Here is an 18,046-nt window from a genome sequence, read left to right as displayed (position 1 = left end):
TTCAATACCACAGTTTTTATCCTCAGCTCCCATTGAAAAAATACATGTGTATGATAAGTTATGCCACTGAGTATGGGAGCTACAAGAAAGCAGGAAGGCAGACCCCAGCTACAGTAGTAAGTAGGTCCCCATGCAGTCTATCAGCCAGCACGGTGTCACATTGGCAGCTGCTTTCCTGTGGGAGCTATCTTCAATACCACACTTTTTCTGTTCTGCTCTCATTGAGAAAATACATGTGTCTGTTAAGGTATACCACTGAATATGGGAGCTACAAGAAAGCAGGAAGGCAGACCCCAGCTACAGTAGTAAGTAGGTTGCCATGCAGTCTATCAGCCAGCACGGTGTCACATTTGCAGATCCTTTTCTGTGGTAGCTATCTTCAATACCACACTTTTTCTGTTCAGCTCCCATTGAAAAAACACACATTTTGTCTGTTAAGTTATACCACTGAGTATGGGAGCTACAAGAAAGTAGGAAGGCAGACCCCAGCTACAGTAGTAAGTAGGTCCCCATGCAGTCTATCAGCCAGCACGGTGTCACATTTGCAGCTGCTTTCCTGTGGGAGCTATCTTCAATACCACACTTTTTCTGTTCAGCTCCCATTGAAAAAATACATGTGTCTATTAAGGTATACCACTGAATATGGGAGCTACAAGAAAGCAGGAAGGCAGACCCCAGCTACAGTAGTAAGTAGGTCCCCATGCAGTCTAGCAGCCAGCACGGTGTCACATTTGCAGCTGCTTTCCTGTGGGAGCTATCTTCAATACCACACTTTTTCTCCTCAGCTCCCATTGAAAAAATATATGTGTCTGTTAAGTTATACCGCTGAGTATGGGAGCTACAAGAAAGCAGGAAGGCAGGCCCCAGCTACAGTAGTAAGTAGGTTGCCATGCAGTCTATCAGCCAGCACGGTGTCACATTTGCACCTGCTTTCCTGTGGGAGCTATCTTCAATACCACAGTTTTTCTGTTCTGCTCCCATTGAATTAAATACATTTTGTTAGTTAAATTATATAGCTGAGTATGGGAGCTACAAGAAAGCAGGAAGGCAGACCCCAGCTACAGTAGTAAGTAGGTCCCCATGCAGTCTATCAGCCAGCACGGTGTCACATTTGCAGCTGCTTTCCTGTGGGAGCTATCTTCAATACCACACTTTTTCTCCTCAGCTCCCTTTGAAAAAATACATGTGTCTGTTAAGTTATGCCACTGAGTATGGGAGCTACAAGAAAGCAGGAAGGCAGACCCCAGCTACAGTAGTAAGTAGGTCCCCATGCAGTCTATCAGCCAGCACGGTGTCACATTGGCAGCTGCTTTCCTGTGGGAGCTATCTTCAATACCACACTTTTTCTGTTCTGCTCTCATTGAGAAAATACATGTGTCTGTTAAGGTATACCACTGAATATGGAAGCTACAAGAAAGCAGGAAGGCAGACCCCAGCTATAGTAGTAAGTAGGTTGCCATGCAGTCTATCAGCCAGCACGGTGTCATATTTGCAGATCCTTTTCTGTGGGAGCTATCTTCAATACCACACTTTTTCTGTTCAGCTCCCATTGAAAAAACACACATTTTGTCTGTTAAGTTATACCACTGAGTATGGGAGCTACAAGAAAGTAGGAAGGCAGACCCCAGCTACAGTAGTAAGTAGGTCCCCATGCAGTCTATCAGCCAGCACGGTGTCACATTTGCAGCTGCTTTCCTGTGGGAGCTATCTTCAATACCACACTTTTTCTGTTCTTTTCCCATTGAAAAAATACATGTGTCTGTTAAGGTATACCGCTGAGTATGGGAGCTACAAGAAAGCAGGAAGGCAGACCCCAGCTACAGTAGTAAGTAGGTTGCCATGCAGTCTATCAGCCAGCACGGTGTCACATTTGCAGCTGCTTTCCTGTGGGAGCTATCTTCAATACCACACTTTTTCTGTTCAGCTCCCATTGAAAAAATACATGTGTCTGTTAAGGTATACCACTGAATATGGGAGCTACAAGAAAGCAGGAAGGCAGACCCCAGCTACAGTAGTAAGTAGGTCCCCACGCAGTCTAGCAGCCAGCACGGTGTCACATTTGCAGCTGCTTTCCTGTGGGAGCTATCTTCAATACCACACTTTTTATCCTCAGCTCCCATTGAAAAAATACATGTGTATTATAAGTTATGCCACTGAGTATGGGAGCTACAAGAAAGCAGGAAGGCAGATCCCAGCTACAGTAGGAAGTAGGTCCCCATGCAGTCTATCAGCCAGCACGGTGTGACATTTGCAGCTGCTTTCCTGTGGGAGCTGTCTTCAATACCACACTTTCTCTGTTCAACTCCTATTGAAAAAATACATGTGTCTGTTAAGGTATACCACTGAGTATGGGAGCTACAAGAAAGCAGGAAGGCAGACCCCAGCTACAGTAGTAAGTAGGTCCCCATGCAGTCTATCAGCCAGCACGGTGTCACATTTGCAGCTGCTTTCCTGTGGGAGCTATCTTCAATACCACACTTTTTCTCCTCAGCTCCCTTTGAAAAAATACATGTGTCTGTTAAGTTATGCCACTGAGTATGGGAGCTACAAGAAAGCAGGAAGGCAGACCCCAGCTACAGTAGTAAGTAGGTCCCCATGCAGTCTATCAGCCAGCACGGTGTCACATTGGCAGCTGCTTTCCTGTGGGAGCTATCTTCAATACCACACTTTTTCTGTTCTGCTCTCATTGAGAAAATACATGTGTCTGTTAAGGTATACCACTGAATATGGGAGCTACAAGAAAGCAGGAAGGCAGACCCCAGCTACAGTAGTAAGTAGGTTGCCATGCAGTCTATCAGCCAGCACGGTGTCACATTTGCAGATCCTTTTCTGTGGGAGCTATCTTCAATACCACACATTTTCTGTTCAGCTCCCATTGAAAAAACACACATTTTGTCTGTTAAGTTATACCACTGAGTATGGGAGCTACAAGAAAGTAGGAAGGCAGACCCCAGCTACAGTAGTAAGTAGGTCCCCATGCAGTCTATCAGCCAGCACGGTGTCACATTTGCAGCTGCTTTCCTGTGGGAGCTATCTTCAATACCACACTTTTTCTGTTCTGTTCCCATTGAAAAAATACATGTGTCTGTTAAGGTATACCGCTGAGTATGGGAGCTACAAGAAAGCAGGAAGGCAGACCCCAGCTACAGTAGTAAGTAGGTTGCCATGCAGTCTATCAGCCAGCACGGTGTCACATTTGCAGCTGCTTTCCTGTGGGAGCTATCTTCAATACCACACTTTTTCTGTTCAGCTCCCATTGAAAAAATACATGTGTCTGTTAAGGTATACCACTGAATATGGGAGCTACAAGAAAGCAGGAAGGCAGACCCCAGCTACAGTAGTAAGTAGGTCCCCATGCAGTCTATCAGCCAGCACGGTGTCACATTTGCAGCTGCTTTCCTGTGGGAGCTATGTTCAATACCACACTTTTTATCCTCAGCTCCCATTGAAAAAATACATGTGTATTATAAGTTATGCCACTGAGTATGGGAGCTACAAGAAAGCAGGAAGGCAGATCCCAGCTACAGTAGTAAGTAGGTCCCCATGCAGTCTATCAGCCAGCACGGTGTCACATTTGCAGCTGCTTTCCTGTGGGAGCTATCTTCAATACCACACTTTTTCTCCTCAGCTCGCATTAAAAAAATACATGTGTCTGTTAAGTTATGCCACTGAGTATGGGAGCTACAAGAAAGCAGGAAGGCAGACCCCAGCTACAGTAGTAAGTAGGTCCCCATGCAGTCTATCAGCCAGCACGGTGTGACATTTGCAGCTGCTTTCCTGTGGGAGCTGTCTTCAATACCACACTTTCTCTGTTCAACTCCTATTGAAAAAATACATGTGTATGTTAAGTTATGCCACTGAGTATGGGAGCTACAAGAAAGCAGGAAGGCAGACCCCAGCTACAGTAGTAAGTAGGTCCCCATGCAGTCTATCAGCCAGCACGGTGTCACATTTGCAGCTGCTTTCCTGTGGGAGCTATCTTCAATACCACACTTTTTCTGTTCTGCTCCCATTGAATTAAATACATTTTGTCAGTTAAATTATATAGCTGAGTATGGGAGCTACAAGAAAGCAGGAAGGCAGACCCCAGCTACAGTAGTAAGTAGGTCCCCATGCAGTCTATCAGCCAGCACGGTGTCACATTTGCAGCTGCTTTCCTGTGGTAGCTATGTTCAATACCACACTTTTTCTGTTCTGCTCCCATTGAAAAAATACATGTTTCTGTTAAGGTATACCACTGAATATGGGAGCTACAAGAAAGCAGGAAGGCAGACCCCAGCTACAGTAGTAAGTAGGTCCCCACGCAGTCTATCAGCCAGCACGGTGTCACATTTGCAGCTGCTTTCCTGTGGGAGCTATTTTCAATACCACACTTTTTCTCCTCAACTCCCATTGAAAAAATATATGTGTCTGTTAAGTTATACCGCTGAGTATGGGAGCTACAAGAAAGCAGGAAGGCAGACCCCAGCTACAGTAGTAAGTAGGTCCCCATGCAGTCTATCAGCCAGCACGGTGTCACATTTGCAGCTGCTTTCCTGTGGGAGCTATCTTCAATACCACAATTTTTCTCCTCAGCTCCCTTTGAAAAAACACATGTGTCTGTTATGCCACTGAGTATGGGAGCTACAAGAAAGCAGGAAGGCAGACCCCAGCTACAGTAGTAAGTAGGTCCCCATGCAGTCTATCAGCCAGCACGGTGTCACATTGGCAGCTGCTTTCCTGTGGGAGCTATCTTCAATACCACACTTTTTCTGTTCTGCTCTCATTGAGAAAATACATGTGTCTGTTAAGGTATACCACTGAATATGGGAGCTACAAGAAAGCAGGAAGGCAGACCCCAGCTACAGTAGTAAGTAGGTTGCCATGCAGTCTATCAGCCAGCACGGTGTCACATTGGCAGCTGCTTTCCTGTGGGAGCTATCTTCAATACCACACTTTTTCTGTTCAGCTCCCATTGAAAAAACACACATTTTGTCTGTTAAGTTATACCACTGAGTATGGGAGCTACAAGAAAGTAGGAAGGCAGACCCCAGCTACAGTAGTAAGTAGGTCCCCATGCAGTCTATCAGCCAGCACGGTGTCACATTTGCAGCTGCTTTCCTGTGGGAGCTATCTTCCATACCACACTTTTTCTGTTCTGTTCCCATTGAAAAAATACATGTGTCTGTTAAGGTATACCACTGAATATGGGAGCTACAAGAAAGCAGGAAGGCAGACCCCAGCTACAGTAGTAAGTAGGTCCCCATGCAGTCTATCAGCCAGCACGGTGTCACATTTGCAGCTGCTTTCCTGTGGGAGCTATCTTCAATACCACACTTTTTCTGTTCTGTTCCCATTGAAAAAATACATGTGTCTGTTAAGGTATACCGCTGAGTATGGGAGCTACAAGAAAGCAGGAAGGCAGACCCCAGCTACAGTAGTAAGTAGGTTGCCATGCAGTCTATCAGCCAGCACGGTGTCACATTTGCAGCTGCTTTCCTGTGGGAGCTATCTTCAATACCACACTTTTTCTGTTCAGCTCCCATTGAAAAAATACATGTGTCTGTTAAGGTATACCACTGAATATGGGAGCTACAAGAAAGCAGGAAGGCAGACCCCAGCTACAGTAGTAAGTAGGTCCCCATGCAGTCTAGCAGCCAGCACGGTGTCACATTTGCAGCTGCTTTCCTGTGGGAGCTATCTTCAATACCACACTTTTTATCCTCAGCTCCCATTGAAAAAATACATGTGTATTATAAGTTATGCCACTGAGTATGGGAGCTACAAGAAAGCAGGAAGGCAGATCCCAGCTACAGTAGTAAGTAGGTCCCCATGCAGTCTAGCAGCCAGCACGGTGTCACATTTGCAGCTGCTTTCCTGTGGGAGCTATCTTCAATACCACACTTTTTCTCCTCAGCTCCCATTAAAAAAATACATGTGTCTGTTAAGTTATGCCACTGAGTATGGGAGCTACAAGAAAGCAGGAAGGCAGACCCCAGCTACAGTAGTAAGTAGGTCCCCATGCAGTCTATCAGCCAGCACGGTGTCACATTTGCAGCTGCTTTCCTGTGGGAGCTATCTTCAATACCACACTTTTTCTGTTCTGCTCCCATTGAATTAAATACATTTTGTCAGTTAAATTATATAGCTGAGTATGGGAGCTACAAGAAAGCAGGAAGGCAGACCCCAGCTACAGTAGTAAGTAGGTCCCCATGCAGTCTATCAGACAGCATGGTGTGACATTTGCAGCTGCTTTCCTGTGGGAGCTATCTTCAATACCACACTTTCTCTGTTCAACTCCTATGGAAAAAATACATGTGTCTGTTAAGGTATACCACTGAGTATGGGAGCTACAAGAAAGCAGAAAGGCAGACCCCAGCTACAGTAGTAAGTAGGTCCCCATGCAGTCTATCAGCCAGCACGGTGTCACATTTGCAGCTGCTTTCCTGTGGGAGCTATGTTCAATACCACACTTTTTCTGTTCTGCTCCCATTGAAAAAATACATGTGTCTGTTAAGGTATACCACTGAATATGGGAGCTACAAGAAAGCAGGAAGGCAGACCCCAGCTACAGTAGTAAGTAGGTCCCCACGCAGTCTATCAGCCAGCACGGTGTCACATTTGCAGCTGCTTTCCTGTGGGAGCTATTTTCAATACCACAATTTTTCTCCTCAGCTCCCATTGAAAAAATATATGTGTCTGTTAAGTTATACCGCTGAGTATGGGAGCTACAAGAAAGCAGGAAGGCAGACCCCAGCTACAGTAGTAAGTAGGTCCCCATGCAGTCTATCAGCCAGCACGGTGTCACATTTGCAGCTGCTTTCCTGTGGGAGCTATCTTCAATACCACACTTTTTCTGTTCAGCTCCCATTGAAAAAATACATGTGTCTGTTAAGGTATACCACTGAGTATGGGAGCTACAAGAAAGCAGGAAGGCAGACCCCAGCTACAGTAGTAAGTAGGTCCCCATGCAGTCTAGCAGCCAGCACGGTGTCACATTTGCAGATGCTTTCCTGTGGGAGCTATCTTCAATACCACACTTTTTATCCTCAGCTCCCATTGAAAAAATACATGTGTATTATAAGTTAGCCACTGAGTATGGGAGCTACAAGAAAGCAGGAAGGCAGATCCCAGCTACAGTAGTAAGTAGGTCCCCATGCAGTCTATCAGCCAGCACGGTGTGACATTTGCAGCTGCTTTCCTGTGGGAGCTGTCTTCAATACCACACTTTCTCTGTTCAACTCCTATTGAAAAAATACATGTGTCTGTTAAGGTATACCACTGAGTATGGGAGCTACAAGAAAGCAGGAAGGCAGACCCCAGCTACAGTAGTAAGTAGGTCCCCATGCAGTCTATCAGCCAGCACGGTGTCACATTTGCAGCTGCTTTCCTGTGGGAGCTATCTTCAATACCACAGTTTTTCTGTTCTGCTCCCATTGAATTAAATATATTTTGTCAGTTAAATTATATAGCTGAGTATGGGAGCTACAAGAAAGCAGGAAGGCAGACCCCAGCTACAGTAGTAAGTAGGTCCCCACGCAGTCTATCAGCCAGCACGGTGTCACATTTGCAGCTGCTTTCCTGTGGGAGCTATCTTCAATACCACAGTTTTTATCCTCAGCTCCCATTGAAAAAATACATGTGTATGATAAGTTATGCCACTGAGTATGGGAGCTACAAGAAAGCAGGAAGGCAGACCCCAGCTACAGTAGTAAGTAGGTCCCCATGCAGTCTATCAGCCAGCACGGTGTCACATTGGCAGCTGCTTTCCTGTGGGAGCTATCTTCAATACCACACTTTTTCTGTTCTGCTCTCATTGAGAAAATACATGTGTCTGTTAAGGTATACCACTGAATATGGGAGCTACAAGAAAGCAGGAAGGCAGACCCCAGCTACAGTAGTAAGTAGGTTGCCATGCAGTCTATCAGCCAGCACGGTGTCACATTTGCAGATCCTTTTCTGTGGTAGCTATCTTCAATACCACACTTTTTCTGTTCAGCTCCCATTGAAAAAACACACATTTTGTCTGTTAAGTTATACCACTGAGTATGGGAGCTACAAGAAAGTAGGAAGGCAGACCCCAGCTACAGTAGTAAGTAGGTCCCCATGCAGTCTATCAGCCAGCACGGTGTCACATTTGCAGCTGCTTTCCTGTGGGAGCTATCTTCAATACCACACTTTTTCTGTTCAGCTCCCATTGAAAAAATACATGTGTCTATTAAGGTATACCACTGAATATGGGAGCTACAAGAAAGCAGGAAGGCAGACCCCAGCTACAGTAGTAAGTAGGTCCCCATGCAGTCTAGCAGCCAGCACGGTGTCACATTTGCAGCTGCTTTCCTGTGGGAGCTATCTTCAATACCACACTTTTTATCCTCAGCTCCCATTGAAAAAATACATGTGTATTATAAGTTATGCCACTGAGTATGGGAGCTACAAGAAAGCAGGAAGGCAGATCCCAGCTACAGTAGTAAGTAGCTCCCCATGCAGTCTATCAGCCAGCACGGTGTCACATTTGCAGCTGCTTTCCTGTGGGAGCTATCTTCAATACCACACTTTTTCTCCTCAGCTCCCATTAAAAAAATACATGTGTCTGTTAAGTTATGCCACTGAGTATGGGAGCTACAAGAAAGCAGGAAGGCAGACCCCAGCTACAGTAGTAAGTAGGTCCCCATGCAGTCTATCAGCCAGCACGGTGTCACATTTGCAGCTGCTTTCCTGTGGGAGCTGTCTTCAATACCACACTTTCTCTGTTCAACTCCTATTGAAAAAATACATGTGTCTGTTAAGTTATGCCACTGAGTATGGGAGCTACAAGAAAGCAGGAAGGCAGACCCCAGCTACAGTAGTAAGTAGGTCCCCATGCAGTCTATCAGCCAGCACGGTGTCACATTTGCAACTGCTTTCCTGTGGGAGCTATCTTCAATACCACACTTTTTCTGTTCTGCTCCCATTGAATTAAATACATTTTGTCAGTTAAATTATATAGCTGAGTATGGGAGCTACAAGAAAGCAGGAAGGCAGACCCCAGCTACAGTAGTAAGTAGGTCCCCATGCAGTCTATCAGCCAGCACGGTGTCACATTTGCAGCTGCTTTCCTGTGGGAGCTATGTTCAATACCACACTTTTTCTGTTCTGCTCCCATTGAAAAAATACATGTGTCTGTTAAGGTATACCACTGAATATGGGAGCTACAAGAAAGCAGGAAGGCAGACCCCAGCTACAGTAGTAAGTAGGTCCCCATGCAGTCTATCAGCCAGCACGGTGTCACATTTGCAGCTGCTTTCCTGTGGGAGCTATCTTCAATACCACACTTTTTATCCTCAGCTCCCATTGAAAAAATACATGTGTATTATAAGTTATGCCACTGAGTATGGGAGCTACAAGAAAGCAGGAAGGCAGATCCCAGCTACAGTAGTAAGTAGGTCCCCATGCAGTCTATCAGCCAGCACGGTGTCACATTTGCAGCTGCTTTCCTGTGGGAGCTATCTTCAATACCACACTTTTTCTCCTCAGCTCCCATTAAAAAAATACATGTGTCTGTTAAGTTATGCCACTGAGTATGGGAGCTACAAGAAAGCAGGAAGGCAGACCCCAGCTACAGTAGTAAGTAGGTCCCCACGCAGTCTATCAGCCAGCACGGTGTCACATTTGCAGCTGCTTTCCTGTGGGAGCTATCTTCAATACCACAGTTTTTATCCTCAGCTCCCATTGAAAAAATACATGTGTATGATAAGTTATGCCACTGAGTATGGGAGCTACAAGAAAGCAGGAAGGCAGACCCCAGCTACAGTAGTAAGTAGGTCCCCATGCAGTCTATCAGCCAGCACGGTGTCACATTGGCAGCTGCTTTCCTGTGGGAGCTATCTTCAATACCACACTTTTTCTGTTCTGCTCTCATTGAGAAAATACATGTGTCTGTTAAGGTATACCACTGAATATGGGAGCTACAAGAAAGCAGGAAGGCAGACCCCAGCTACAGTAGTAAGTAGGTCCCCATGCAGTCTATCAGCCAGCACGGTGTCACATTTGCAGATCCTTTTCTGTGGTAGCTATCTTCAATACCACACTTTTTCTGTTCAGCTCCCATTGAAAAAACACACATTTTGTCTGTTAAGTTATACCACTGAGTATGGGAGCTACAAGAAAGTAGGAAGGCAGACCCCAGCTACAGTAGTAAGTAGGTCCCCATGCAGTCTATCAGCCAGCACGGTGTCACATTTGCAGCTGCTTTCCTGTGGGAGCTATCTTCAATACCACACTTTTTCTGTTCAGCTCCCATTGAAAAAATACATGTGTCTATTAAGGTATACCACTGAATATGGGAGCTACAAGAAAGCAGGAAGGCAGACCCCAGCTACAGTAGTAAGTAGGTCCCCATGCAGTCTATCAGCCAGCACGGTGTCACATTTGCAGCTGCTTTCCTGTGGGAGCTATCTTCAATACCACACTTTTTATCCTCAGCTCCCATTGAAAAAATACATGTGTATTATAAGTTACGCCACTGAGTATGGGAGCTACAAGAAAGCAGGAAGGCAGATCCCAGCTACAGTAGTAAGTAGGTCCCCATGCAGTCTATCAGCCAGCACGGTGTCACATTTGCAGCTGCTTTCCTGTGGGAGCTATCTTCAATACCACACTTTTTCTCCTCAGCTCCCATTAAAAAAATACATGTGTCTGTTAAGTTATGCCACTGAGTATGGGAGCTACAAGAAAGCAGGAAGGCAGACCCCAGCTACAGTAGTAAGTAGGTCCCCATGCAGTCTATCAGCCAGCACGGTGTCACATTTGCAGCTGCTTTCCTGTGGGAGCTGTCTTCAATACCACACTTTCTCTGTTCAACTCCTATTGAAAAAATACATGTGTCTGTTAAGTTATGCCACTGAGTATGGGAGCTACAAGAAAGCAGGAAGGCAGACCCCAGCTACAGTAGTAAGTAGGTCCCCATGCAGTCTATCAGCCAGCACGGTGTCACATTTGCAACTGCTTTCCTGTGGGAGCTATCTTCAATACCACACTTTTTCTGTTCTGCTCCCATTGAATTAAATACATTTTGTCAGTTAAATTATATAGCTGAGTATGGGAGCTACAAGAAAGCAGGAAGGCAGACCCCAGCTACAGTAGTAAGTAGGTCCCCATGCAGTCTATCAGCCAGCACGGTGTCACATTTGCAGCTGCTTTCCTGTGGGAGCTATGTTCAATACCACACTTTTTCTGTTCTGCTCCCATTGAAAAAATACATGTGTCTGTTAAGGTATACCACTGAATATGGGAGCTACAAGAAAGCAGGAAGGCAGACCCCAGCTACAGTAGTAAGTAGGTCCCCACGCAGTCTATCAGCCAGCACGGTGTCACATTTGCAGCTGCTTTCCTGTGGGAGCTATTTTCAATACCACACTTTTTCTCCTCAGCTCCCATTGAAAAAATATATGTGTCTGTTAAGTTATACCGCTGAGTATGGGAGCTACAAGAAAGCAGGAAGGCAGACCCCAGCTACAGTAGTAAGTAGGTTGCCATGCAGTCTATCAGCCAGCACGGTGTCACATTTGCAGCTGCTTTCCTGTGGGAGCTATCTTCAATACCACACTTTTTCTGTTCAGCTCCCATTGAAAAAATACATATGTCTCTTAAGGTATACCACTGAGTATGGGAGCTACAAGAAAGCAGGAAGGCAGACCCCAGCTACAGTAGTAAGTAGGTCCCCATGCAGTCTATCAGCCAGCACGGTGTCACATTTGCAGCTGCTTTCCTGTGGGAGCTATCTTCAATACCACAATTTTTCTCCTCAGCTCCCTTTGAAAAAATACATGTGTCTGTTATGCCACTGAGTATGGGAGCTACAAGAAAGCAGGAAGGCAGACCCCAGCTACAGTAGTAAGTAGGTCCCCATGCAGTCTATCAGCCAGCACGGTGTCACATTGGCAGCTGCTTTCCTGTGGGAGCTATCTTCAATACCACACTTTTTCTGTTCTGCTCTCATTGAGAAAATACATGTGTCTGTTAAGGTATACCACTGAATATGGGAGCTACAAGAAAGCAGGAAGGCAGACCCCAGCTACAGTAGTAAGTAGGTTGCCATGCAGTCTATCAGCCAGCACGGTGTCACATTGGCAGCTGCTTTCCTGTGGGAGCTATCTTCAATACCACACTTTTTCTGTTCAGCTCCCATTGACAAAACACACATTTTGTCTGTTAAGTTATACCACTGAGTATGGGAGCTACAAGAAAGCAGGAAGGCAGACCCCAGCTACAGTAGTAAGTAGGTCCCCATGCAGTCTATCAGCCAGCACGGTGTCACATTTGCAGCTGCTTTCCTGTGGGAGCTATCTTCAATACCACACTTTTTCTGTTCTGTTCCCATTGAAAAAATACATGTGTCTGTTAAGGTATACCACTGAATATGGGAGCTACAAGAAAGCAGGAAGGCAGACCCCAGCTACAGTAGTAAGTAGGTCCCCATGCAGTCTATCAGCCAGCACGGTGTCACATTTGCAGCTCCTTTCCTGTGGGAGCTATCTTCAATACCACACTTTTTCTGTTCTGTTCCCATTGAAAAAATACATGTGTCTGTTAAGGTATACCGCTGAGTATGGGAGCTACAAGAAAGCAGGAAGGCAGACCCCAGCTACAGTAGTAAGTAGGTTGCCATGCAGTCTATCAGCCAGCACGGTGTCACATTTGCAGCTGCTTTCCTGTGGGAGCTATCTTCAATACCACACTTTTTCTGTTCAGCTCCCATTGAAAAAATACATGTGTCTGTTAAGGTATACCACTGAATATGGGAGCTACAAGAAAGCAGGAAGGCAGACCCCAGCTACAGTAGTAAGTAGGTCCCCATGCAGTCTAGCAGCCAGCACGGTGTCACATTTGCAGCTGCTTTCCTGTGGGAGCTATCTTCAATACCACACTTTTTATCCTCAGCTCCCATTGAAAAAATACATGTGTATTATAAGTTATGCCACTGAGTATGAGAGCTACAAGAAAGCAGGAAGGCAGATCCCAGCTACAGTACTAAGTAGGTCCCCATGTAGTCTAGCAGCCAGCACGGTGTCACATTTGCAGCTGCTTTCCTGTGGGAGCTATCTTCAATACCACACTTTTTCTCCTTAGCTCCCATTAAAAAAATACATGTGTCTGTTAAGTTATGCCACTGAGTATGGGAGCTACAAGAAAGCAGGAAGGCAGACCCCAGCTACAGTAGTAAGTAGGTCCCCATGCAGTCTATCAGCCAGCACGGTGTCACATTTGCAGCTGCTTTCCTGTGGGAGCTATCTTCAATACCACACTTTCTCTGTTCAACTCCTATGGAAAAAATACATGTGTCTGTTAAGGTATACCACTGAGTATGGGAGCTACAAGAAAGCAGAAAGGCAGACCCCAGCTACAGTAGTAAGTAGGTCCCCATGCAGTCTATCAGCCAGCACGGTGTCACATTTGCAGCTGCTTTCCTGTGGGAGCTATGTTCAATACCACACTTTTTCTGTTCTGCTCCCATTGAAAAAATACATGTGTCTGTTAAGGTATACCACTGAATATGGGAGCTACAAGAAAGCAGGAAGGCAGACCCCAGCTACAGTAGTAAGTAGGTCCCCACGCAGTCTATCAGCCAGCACGGTGTCACATTTGCAGCTGCTTTCCTGTGGGAGCTATTTTCAATACCACACTTTTTCTCCTCAGCTCCCATTGAAAAAATATATGTGTCTGTTAAGTTATACCGCTGAGTATGGGAGCTACAAGAAAGCAGGAAGGCAGACCCCAGCTACAGTAGTAAGTAGGTCCCCATGCAGTCTATCAGCCAGCACGGTGTCACATTTGCAGCTGCTTTCCTGTGGGAGCTATCTTCAATACCACACTTTTTCTGTTCAGCTCCCATTGAAAAAATACATGTGTCTGTTAAGGTATACCACTGAGTATGGGAGCTACAAGAAAGCAGGAAGGCAGACCCCAGCTACAGTAGTAAGTAGGTCCCCATGCAGTCTATCAGCCAGCACGGTGTCACATTTGCAGCTGCTTTCCTGTGGGAGCTATCTTCAATACCACAGTTTTTATTCTCAGCTCCCATTGAAAAAAATAAATGTGTCTGTTATGGTATACCACTGAATATGGGAGCTACAAAAAGGAGGAAGGCAGACCCCAGCTACAGTATTAACTAGGTCCCCATGCAGTCTATCAGCCAGCACGGTGTCACATTTGCAGCTCCTTTCCTGTGGGAGCTATCTTCAATACCACAGTTTTTATCCTCAGCTCCCTTTGAAAAAATACATGTGTATGTTAAGTTATGCCACTGAGTATGGGAGCTACAAGAAAGCAGGAAGGCAGACCCCTGCTACAGTAGTAAGTAGATCCGCATGCAGTCTATCAGTCAGCACAGTGTCACATTTGCAGCTGCTTTCCTGTGGGAGCTATCTTCAATACCACACTTTTTATCCTCAGCTCCCTTTGAAAAAATACATGTGTCTGTTAAGTTATACCACTGAGTATGGGAGCTACAAGAAAGCAGGAAGGCAGACCCCAGCTACAGTAGTAAGTAGGTCCCCATGCAGTCTATCAGCCAGCACGGTGTCACATTTGCAGCTGCTTTCCTGTGGGAGCTATCTTCAATACCACACTTTTTATCCTCAGCTCCCTTTGACAAAATACATGTGTATGTTAAGTTATGCCACTGAGTATGGGAGCTACAAGAAAGCAGGAAGGCAGACCCCAGCTACAGTAGTAAGTAGGTCCCCATGCAGTCTATCAGCCAGCACGGTGTCACATTTGCAGCTCCTTTCCTGTGGGAGCTATCTTCAATACCACACTTTTTCTGTTCTGCTCCCATTGAAAAAATACATGTGTCTGTTAAGTTATGCCACTGAGTATGGGAGCTACAAGAAAGCAGGAAGGCAGACCCCAGCTACAGTAGTAAGTAGATCCGCATGCAGTCTATCAGTCAGCACAGTGTCACATTTGCAGCTGCTTTCCTGTGGGAGCTATCTTCAATACCACACTTTTTATCCTCAGCTCCCTTTGAAAAAATACATGTGTCTGTTAAGTTATACCACTGAGTATGGGAGCTACAAGAAAGCAGGAAGGCAGACCCCAGCTACAGTAGTAAGTAGGTCCCCATGCAGTCTATCAGCCAGCACGGTGTCACATTTGCAGCTGCTTTCCTGTGGGAGCTATCTTCAATACCACACTTTTTATCCTCAGCTCCCTTTGACAAAATACATGTGTATGTTAAGTTATGCCACTGAGTATGGGAGCTACAAGAAAGCAGGAAGGCAGACCCCAGCTACAGTAGTAAGTAGGTCCCCATGCAGTCTATCAGCCAGCACGGTGTCACATTTGCAGCTCCTTTCCTGTGGGAGCTATCTTCAATACCACACTTTTTCTGTTCTGCTCCCATTGAAAAAATACATGTGTCTGTTAAGTTATACCGCTGAGTATGGGAGCTACAAGAAAGCAGGAAGGCAGACCCCAGCTACAGTAGTAAGTAGGTCCCCATGCAGTCTATCAGCCAGCACGGTGTCACATTTGCAGCTGCTTTCCTGTGGGAGCTATCTTCAATACCACAGTTTTTATTCTCAGCTCCCATTGAAAAAAATAAATGTGTCTCTTAAGGTATACCACTGAATATGGGAGCTACAAAAAGGAGGAAGGCAGACCCCAGCTACAGTATTAAGTAGGTTGCCATGCAGTCTATCAGCCAGCACGGTGTCACATTTGCAGCTCCTTTCCTGTGGGAGCTATCTTCAATACCACAGTTTTTCTCCTCAGCTCCCATTGAAAAAATACCTGTGTCTGTTAAGTTATACTACTGAGTATGGGATGTACAAGAAAGCAGGAAGGCAGACCCCAGCTACAGTAGTAAGTAGGTCCCCATGCAGTCTATCAGCCAGCACGGTGTCACATTTGCAGCTGCTTTCCTGTGGGAGCTATCTTCAATACCACACTTTTTCTCCTCAGCTCCCTTTGACAAAATAGATGTGTATGTTAAATTATGCCACTGAGTATGGGAGCTACAAGAAAGCAGGAAGGCAGACCCCAGCTACAGTAGTAAGTAGGTCCCCATGCAGTCTATCAGCCAGCATGGTGTCACATTTCACATGCTTTCCTGTGGGAGCTATCTTCAATACCACAGTTTTTATCCTCAGCTCCCTTTGAAAAACTACATGTGTCTGTTAAGTTATGCCACTGAGTATGGGAGCTACAAGAAAGCAGGAAGGCAGACCCCAGCTACAGTAGTAAGTAGATCCGCATGCAGTCTATCAGTCAGCACAGTGTCACATTTGCAGCTGCTTTCCTGTGGGAGCTATCTTCAATACCACACTTTTTCTGTTCTGCTCCCATTGAAAAAATAAATGTGTCTGTTAAGGTATACCACTGAATATGGGAGCTACAAGAAAGCAGGAAGGCAGACCCCAGCTACAGCATTAATTAGGTCCCCATGCAGTCTAACAGCCAGCACGGTGTCACAATTGCAGCTGCCTTCCTGTGGGAGCTATCTTCAATACCACAGTTTTTATCCTCAGCTCCCTTTGAAAAAATACATGTGTCTGTTAAGTTATACCACTGAGTATGGGAGCTACAAGAAAGCAGGAAGGCAGACCCCAGCTACAGTAGTAAGTAGGTCCCCATGCAGTCTATCAGCCAGCACGGTGTCACATTTGCAGCTGCTTTCCTGTGGGAGCTATCTTCAATACCACACTTTTTATCCCCAGCTCCCTTTGACAAAATACATGTGTATGTTAAGTTATGCCACTGAGAATGGGAGCTACAAGAAAGCAGGAAGGCAGACCCCAGCTACAGTAGTAAGTAGGTCCCCATGCAGTCTATCAGCCAGCACGGTGTCACATTTGCAGCTGCTTTCCTGTGGGAGCTATCTTCAATACCACACTTTTTATTCTCAGCTCCCATTGAAAAAAATAAATGTGTCTGTTATGGTATACCACTGAATATGGGAGCTACAAAAAGGAGGAAGGCAGACCCCAGCTACAGTATTAACTAGGTCCCCATGCAGTCTATCAGCCAGCACGGTGTCACATTTGCAGCTCCTTTCCTGTGGGAGCTATCTTCAATACCACACTTTTTATCCTCAGCTCCCTTTGAAAAAATACATGTGTCTGTTAAGTTATACCACTGAGTATGGGAGCTACAAGAAAGCAGGAAGGCAGACCCCAGCTACAGTAGTAAGTAGGTCCCCATGCAGTCTATCAGCCAGCACGGTGTCACATTTGCAGCTGCTTTCCTGTGGGAGCTATCTTCAATACCACACTTTTTATCCTCAGCTCCCTTTGACAAAATACATGTGTATGTTAAGTTATGCCACTGAGTATGGGAGCTACAAGAAAGCAGGAAGGCAGACCCCAGCTACAGTAGTAAGTAGGTCCCCATGCAGTCTATCAGCCAGCACGGTGTCACATTTGCAACTGCTTTCCTGTGGGAGCTATCTTCAATACCACACTTTTTCTGTTCTGCTCCCATTGAAAAAATACATGTGTCTGTTAAGTTATGCCACTGAGTATGGGAGCTACAAGAAAGCAGGAAGGCAGACCCCAGCTACAGTAGTAAGTAGATCCGCATGCAGTCTATCAGTCAGCACAGTGTCACATTTGCAGCTGCTTTCCTGTGGGAGCTATCTTCAATACCACACTTTTTATCCTCAGGTCCCTTTGAAAAAATACATGTGTCTGTTAAGTTATACCACTGAGTATGGGAGCTACAAGAAAGCAGGAAGGCAGACCCCAGCTACAGTAGTAAGTAGGTCCCCATGCAGTCTATCAGCCAGCACGGTGTCACATTTGCAGCTGCTTTCCTGTGGGAGCTATCTTCAATACCACACTTTTTATCCTCAGCTCCCTTTGACAAAATACATGTGTATGTTAAGTTATGCCACTGAGTATGGGAGCTACAAGAAAGCAGGAAGGCAGACCCCAGCTACAGTAGTAAGTAGGTCCCCATGCAGTCTATCAGCCAGCACGGTGTCACATTTGCAGCTCCTTTCCTGTGGGAGCTATCTTCAATACCACACTTTTTCTGTTCTGCTCCCATTGAAAAAATACATGTGTCTGTTAAGTTATACCGCTGA

The sequence above is a fragment of the Colius striatus genome, unplaced genomic scaffold, assembly GCF_028858725.1.
Source record: "Colius striatus isolate bColStr4 unplaced genomic scaffold, bColStr4.1.hap1 scaffold_34, whole genome shotgun sequence".
Classification (NCBI taxonomy): domain Eukaryota; kingdom Metazoa; phylum Chordata; class Aves; order Coliiformes; family Coliidae; genus Colius; species Colius striatus.
This window is presented reverse-complemented; position numbering follows the sequence as displayed.